Here is an 8,309-nt window from a genome sequence, read left to right on the forward strand (position 1 = left end):
ACTACTTTTTTTAGAATTAATTTAAAATATTACTTATAAATATATTCATATTTATATTTATAGAAACTTTTGCCATCATCATATGAAAAGTCTGTATTATGTTATACTATATAAAATTATATTTAGATAGCCATTGCCCAATGTGAACACACTTTTTGTTGAGATAATAAATAATGGTGGGGTTACTTGATTACATGTTCATATTTTAGGTCACAAAAATCAAAGCAGGTTGGCACAAATAATTAAGTTCATAAACAATAAACAAATACACAGATAATTAGTCACATTTTGAAAGTCAGAACGAATACTTTCTTAATGGTAGTAATATTAGTAGTATGTTGGTTTTCAGAAAAAAATATTAGTATGTTGTAATCTGTCTAGAATTAAGCCCTAATTAAGGGTACCTTAATTTTTTATTTTTTATTTTTTTTTACATTTTATAAAACTCTCTATTGTATTTGGTGGTAAAAAAATTAAAACTAAAATTTCAGTCTCGAAACATAAAATTTTAGTTATTTTAGTATTTTTTAAAAAAAATAACACAAGAAATTAAAATTTTTGAAGACAAAAAGTAAAATTTTAATAATATTTTTTTCAATAACCAACTTATTTTAGTAAATATTTTTATTTCATCTCTACATTTATCTTAAATTAAATAAATATTAAAACATAACTCTTTCAAATGCTGTTTTGTTGATTTTTTATTATTTTCTTTTCTTTTTGCATTTTGGTAGTAACTTTTTATTCTTTTTTTCATAAGGTAGTCTAGGGCTCATAGCCCAAATCTTGCATTGAAAAGTATACTCTTTTTTGGTATTGGTTGATATACTTAAAAGCCCAATATCTACTAGTCTTTATTATATTTTTGGACATGATAGTATTCTTTTTGTTTGGGATTGCATTCTTCTTTTGTGGACTTCCAAAAGGCTCCAATGTAAGCTAAAACCTGAAAAATAGTTGAAAACTAATGACAAAAACAAAAGTTGAAAACCAAAAAAAAAAGAAAGATTAAAGAAACAATGATATATTAATAGAGGGAAAAGAAATTCAAGAGGCAAAGAAAGAAAATAGTTTCATGTTTTGCCCCCTTTTTTCCTTTCTCAGAAACAACCAATGAATTTAGAAATTAGTTTGTAATAGCAAGTCAATTTCTTTTCACTATATTCATCTGTCATTTAATATTTTTTTATATATCTTTTAAATTATTAAAATTTATTGAACTAAATAGATGAAATTTTCTCGTAGGGTACAAATTTAGTGATAATTAAAGAGTAATATGTCCTACGAAAAAAATAGTTAAGAATCCGAAAGGTATTTACCCTAAATATAATTATGATGACTATATAATTTTATTGTTAAAGTCAATTTTTTTAAACCCTAAGAGCACCTTTAATGATTGATCTCCATTTAACTTTTTTCTGACACTTTGAGAAATTTATTGTTGGAGAAGGAGAGAAACGAGTTTTTTTACGAAGTTCAAGGTAGAAGAGTCCCTGTTCAAAGAAACTCAAGGATAACCAATGGTAACTTTTCTCTTAGATTAAGAAGAGAGAGTCCCTTTGTATTGAACTCTATATACTCAATAATAACTTGTCATTTGACAAGTTATTTAAAAAATAAATAATTATAAAAATGTTAATTAGTTAAATAGTTATATTAAATAATTAAATAATAATTAATTCAATAATAATTATAATAATTAATTATATTAAATAATTATATTTTTATTTAATTAATAATTTATATTAATTATTTAAATAATAATTAATTAGATTAAATAATTAAATTTTTATTTAATTAATAATTTATATTAATTATTTATATCATAATTAATATTAAATATTATTTATATTTATATTATTATATTAAATTAGCCGTTTTAAAACTAGCCGTTGTAAAATTACCCGTTAGAAACTAGCCATTATTATGTTACCGTTATTATTAATAAATTAATATTTTGTTACTCTATATATACCACTTAGATACACTACTATTCTCACACTATCTACTACTCTTCTTTATCTTTTTCCAAGTTTACGAAATCAAAGTTCTGCTACTATTATTTTTTGTTCGAAAAAATGGATCCAAACCAACTCAACTCTTTCTTCAATTACTTACAAAACTTTCCTCAAATTCCAAATATCCAACAATCTCAAACCTCAAACTCTCAAGTTCCAAATCAAAACTTCACACTACCAAATTCATTTCAAAATCCAAATCCACAAAATCTTTCTAATTTCAATTTTCAAGCTCTTTATAATAATCAGTTTCCTATATTCCAACCGCAAAATCAAAATTCACAAACACCCCATTTTCCATTTTCGTCCATATTTAACCCCTCTATCGGAAATGTTACTCCAACTTTCTTACCGTTTCCAACTTAATTCAGTGCATCAAGACATAACTCATCTGGTGTTGGTAGCTTTTCTAACCCATCCTCTCAGACTCCTATACAATCTAGTCCAAATTAATAATATTCAGATTTTGCCAACCCTCATGGATTAGATGCTATCGACCTTAATGATGATGATATTGAAGATCAGAGGCAAGATAGTATTCGACACTGGCATTGGAAAGAGGATGAGATGTTGATCAATGGATGGTTAAATGTTTCAACTGACCCTGTAGTTGGTACCAATCAAAAAGGGGAAACATTTTGGAGTCGACTTCATAGCTACTGTTTTGAATTTTGCTCCGACACGACAAGAGAGGTAGTTGCATGTAAGAAACGATGGTATAAGATCAACAAGGATGTTGCACAATTTGCTGGTTGCTACGATCAAGCTAGTCGAAACATAAGGAGTGGTTCGAACGCTGATGATATAAAGGAGTTGGCTTATAAACTTTATTCCACAAATTATGGTCAAAAGTTCACTTTTGAGAGGCATTGGAACATGCTTCGGTTGGAGCAAAAATGGAGAAGCCAACTACCTACACAGAGTGTCGGCTCAAAGAGAACCAAAGTTAGTGCAATTGTAGCATACTCATCCTCATCAAACCCAGAAACACCGTTGACTAACAAACTCGGTGTGGACTCTCCCGTTCGCCCACAAGGATCAAAGAAGAGCAAGCAAAAAGATAAGAGAAAAGCACAGATGTCTGAAGATTTTAGCGAAAGAAAATCATCAGTTGTCAAACAATTATCTCTCGTGGAAGATATTAAGAATGTTAGAGAAAAGGAACTAATGGATAGGGAAAAAGAAAGAGAACAGGAGAAGGAACATAGAGCAAAGATTATGGCAATCAAAGAGAAGGAGTTACAAATTCAAGCGGCAATGAAAGAACAAGAATTACAAGCTCAAGCAGCAATGAAGGAAAAAGAATTACAAACTCAGAGGTATATTAAAGAAATGGAGATAAAAGTAAAAGAAAGGGAAATGGAAAGGATGGCCAAGGAAAGGGAAAGGGAAATGGATATGCAAATACTTAATGCTGACACGTCTACAATGAGTGAAAAACGACGAGCTCTTCATGAGATTGCATGTGAGAAAATAGTCGCCAAGTGGTTTACTTAATGGTTCCTTATATTCGTAGAGTTATGTAGTATCTTCTTATTTTTATTGCGTATTACTGGTTTATGATGTAGTTTGTTTTATTTATTTCTGATCTAAATTTTTAAATTAGTCAATATTATTGTGCCCTTATTGTTCATGAAAGTGACTGTTGCAAAACTAGCCGTTGTAAAACTAGACATTGCAAAATTAGCCGTTGCAAAACTAGTCGTTAAGGTACTTATTACAGACACACTTATAAATATCAACTATCCATGACTCTGCAACTCCACTTCAATTCTTGTTTCTCACCTCGAAAGAGAACTAAAAATTACATTTCTAAATATGGCTAGAAATTTTGATGATATGTTTAATGAGGCTTTATATGGCAAAAGAAGACGGCAAGATAACACAGTCATAGATAATTGGATCGATGAGTGTTTACTCCAAGATTTAGAAGAAGAAGATATCGATAGAAGCTCTATCCCAATTACTCGTAGATGGATCAATAGAGATCGAAAAGCAGGACATGATCACCTTTTTCAAGATTACTTTGCAGATGAACCGGTGTATAATGCTGACATTTTCTGACAGAGATTTCGACTGAGAAGACATCTGTTCCTTCGGATAGTAGACGCTCTCTCAAACGTCTATCCATATTTCCAACAGAGGGTTGATGCAACTGGAAGAAGAGGCTTGTCATCTCTCTAGAAATATACCGCTGCGATACGCATGTTAGCATATGGCGTAGGAGCTGATGCTGTTGATGATTATGTGGGCATAGGCGAGAGCACTACAATTGAATGCTTGGAAAAAATTGTTGAAGGTGTCATTTCGGTGTTCGAGGATAAATACTTGCGAAAACCCAAACCAAATGACGTACAACGCCTGCTACAAATGGCGGAGGGTCGTGGCTTCCCTGGCATGTTGGGTAGCATTGACTGCATGCATTGGCAATGGAAAAATTGTCCAAAGGCGTGGAAAGTATTGTACATGAGTGGTTATCGTGGAGTTGCAATCATAGTACTTGAGGTTGTAGCATCTTCAGACCTTTGGATATGGCATGCGTTCTTTGGAGTTTCTGGTTCAAATAACGATATCAACGTGTTAGATCGTTCTCCAGTGTTCGATGATATTCTAAACGACCGTGCTCCGGAGGTAAATTACACTATTAATGGTAATGATTATACTATGGGATACTATTTAGCAGATGGTATTTATCCTGAATGGGCCACATTTGTCAAATCAATCTCAAAGCCACAAGAGAAGAAACGCAAGTTATTTGCACAATACCAAGAAGGGCAAAGAAAAGATGTGGAGCGAGCATTCGGAGTGTTGCAAGCACGCTTTGCAATTATACGTGGTCCAACTCATTTTTTGGAAAAGAAGAAGCTTGCCAACATAATGAGAGCTTGTATTATATTGCGTAATATGATTGTTGAGGATGAAAGAGACACTTATGCAGGAAATTTTGCTCAGGGCTTAGAGTACGATGATGTCGAAAATGGCTTATAACAACCTCAGCTGGGAGAAGAAGATTTCGCACCATAGCATCAATTTCTCCAAAGAAATACCCAACTTCGAAATAGGCAGCAGCATAGATAATTGAAAAAGGACTTGATTGAACACATATGGCAATTTCACAATGCTTGTCGTCAACTATAATGCTTAATTATGTTTTTCTTTGTATTAAGTAATTTTACAAATTAGTGTAACCTGAAATATATATTGTGTATTATTATTATATATGAATTTATTTAATATTAATATCTTTTAATAGTGAATTATTTTTAAATTTATAAATTTAAATTACATTGTTGAAAAAAATTAATTACATTAATTTCAAGTATTTTAATTAATTAATTAAGTGGGACCACAATAGGGACTAAAGTTAGTTCCTCCTAATGGAGAAGAGAGAGATGTTTTGAGTTCCTATTTACTGTTTATGACGCAAAAGCTGATGTGAAGTTACTTTTTAGAGCATCTCCAATGCGGAAGCCCAGTTACTATTTGGTCAGAGAAAAAAGGAATTGGAGCGTTGGAGAGAATTAAAGTGAGTTCCTTCACTTTTTTCAAAGAGAGAGAGAAGAGGGAGTTCTTAAATAATTAAATTATAATTAATTTATTAATAAGTAAATAAATTAAATAATTAAATTTTTATTTAATTAATAATTTATATTAATTATTTATATCATTATTAATATTAAATATTATTTATATTTATATTATTATATTAATTTAACCGTTGCAAAACTAGCTGTTGTAAAAATAGCCGTTAGAAACTAGCCGTTACTATGTTACCGTTATTGTTAATAAATTAATATTTTGTTACTCTATATATACCACTTAGATACACTTGTATTCTCACACTCTCTACTACTCTTCTTCATCTTCTTCCAAGTTTACAAAATCAAAATTCTGTTACTATTTTTTTTTTGTTCGAAAAAATGGATCCAAACCAACTCAACTCTTTCTTCAATTACTTTCAAAACTTTCCTCAAATTCCAAATACCCAACAATCTCAAACCTCAAACTCTCAAGTTCCAAATCAAAACTTCATACTACCAAATACATTTCAAAATCCAAATCCACAAAATCTCTCTAATTTCAATTTTCAAACTCCTTATAATAATCAATTTCCTATATTCCAACCGCAAAATCAAAATTCACAATCACCCCATCTTCCATTTTCATCCATATTTAACCCCTCTATCGGAAATGTTACTCCAACTTCTTTGCCGTTTCCAACTCAATTCAGTGCATCAAGACATAACTCATCTGGTGTTGGTGGCTCTTCTAACCCTTCCTCTCAGACTCCTATACAATCTAGTCCAAATTCGCAATATTCAGATTTTGCCAACCCTCGTGGATTAGATGCTATCGACCTTAATGATGATGATATTGAAGATCGGAGGTAAGATAGTATTCAACACTGGCATTGGAAAGAGGATGAGATGTTGATCAGTGGATTGTTAAATATTTCAATTGACCCTGTAGTTGGTACCGATCAAAAGGGGGAAATATTTTGGAGTCGAATTCATAGCTACTGTGTAGAATTTTGCACCGACATGACAAGGGGGTGGTTGCATGTAAGAAACGATGGTATAAGATCAACAAGGCGGTTGCACAATTTGCTGGTTGCTACGATCAAGCTAGTCGGAACATAAGGAGTGGTTCGAACGCTGATGATATAAAGGAGTTGGCTTATAAACTTTATTCCACAAATTATGGTCAAAAGTTCACTTTTGAGAGGCATTGGAACATGCTTCGGTTGGAGCAAAAATGGAGAAGCCAACTACCTACACAGAGTGGTGGCTCAAAGAGAACCAAGGTTAGTGCAACTGGAGCATACTCATCCTCATCAAACCCAGAAACACCGTTGGCTGACGAACCCGGTGTGGACTCTCCTGTTCGCCCACAAGGATCAAAGAAGAGCAAGCGACGAGGTAAGGGAAAAGCACAGATGTCTGAAGATTTTAGCAAAAGAAAATCATCGGTTGTCAAAAAATTATCTCTCATGGAAGATATTAAGAATGTTAGAGAAAAGGAACTAATGGAAAGGGAAAAAGAAAGAGAAGAGGAGAAGGAACATAGAGCAAAGATGATGGCAATCAAAGAGAAGGAGTTACAAATTCAAGCGGCAATGAAAGAACAAGAATTACAAACTCAGAGGTATATTAAAGAAATGGAGATAAAAGCAAAAGAAAGGGAAATGGATATGCAAATACTTAATGCTGACACGTCTACAATGTGTGAGAAACGACGAGCTCTTCATGAGATTGCATGTGAGAAAATAATGGCCAAGTGGTTTACTTAATGGTTCCTTGTATTCGTAGAGTTATGTAGTATGTTCTTATTTATTTATTGTGTATTACTGGTATGTGATGTAGTTTGTTTTATTTATTTCTGATGTAAGTTTTGAAATTAGTCAATATTATTGTGTCGTTATTGTTCATGAAAGTGACCGTTGCAAAACTAGCCGTTAATTAGCCGTTGCAAAACTAGCCGTTAAGTAGTGGTGCACGAATTTGTAATCCGCACAACTAACCAGCAAGTGCACTGGGTCGTCCAAGTAATACCTTACGTGAGTAAGGGTCGAATCCCACGGAGATTGTTGGATTGAAGCAAGCTATGTTTATTTTATTTGTCTTAGTCAGGATACCAATAGGATTCTTTAGCCTCGTATTTTAATAAAGGAAAGGGCATAAAATAAATAGTTATTACTTTAATAATGGAGAATAAAAGCGTTACTTGTTGTGCAGTAATGAGAAATATGTTGGAGTTTTGGAGATGCTTTGTCCTCTGAACTTCAACTCTTCCTTGAAATCCTTTCCCACACGCAAGGTTCCTTCCATGGCAAGCTCTATGTAGGGTGTTACCGTTGTCAATGGCAACTTCCCATCCTCTCAGTGAAAACGTTCCTATGCTCTGTCACAGCACGGCTAATCATCTGTCGGTTCTCAATCAGGTTGGAATAGAATCCATTGATTCTTTTGCGTCTGTCACTAACGCCCAGCCTTCAGGAGTTTGAAGCTCGTCACAATCATTCAAAACCAGAATCCTACTCAGAATACCACAGACAAGGTTTAGACTTTCCGGATTCTCATGAATGCCGCTATCAATCCGGCTTATACCACGAAGATTCTGATTAAGGGATCTAAGAGATACTCATTCAATCTGATGTAGAACGGAGGTGGTTGTCAGGCACACGTTCATGGATTGAGGAAGGTGATGAGTGTCACGGATCATCACCTTCTCCATAATTAAGTGTAAATGAACATCTTAGATAAGAACAAGCATGTTTGAATGGAAAACAAA

Source organism: Arachis duranensis, chromosome 1, assembly GCF_000817695.3.
Source record: "Arachis duranensis cultivar V14167 chromosome 1, aradu.V14167.gnm2.J7QH, whole genome shotgun sequence".
Classification (NCBI taxonomy): Eukaryota; Viridiplantae; Streptophyta; class Magnoliopsida; order Fabales; family Fabaceae; genus Arachis; species Arachis duranensis.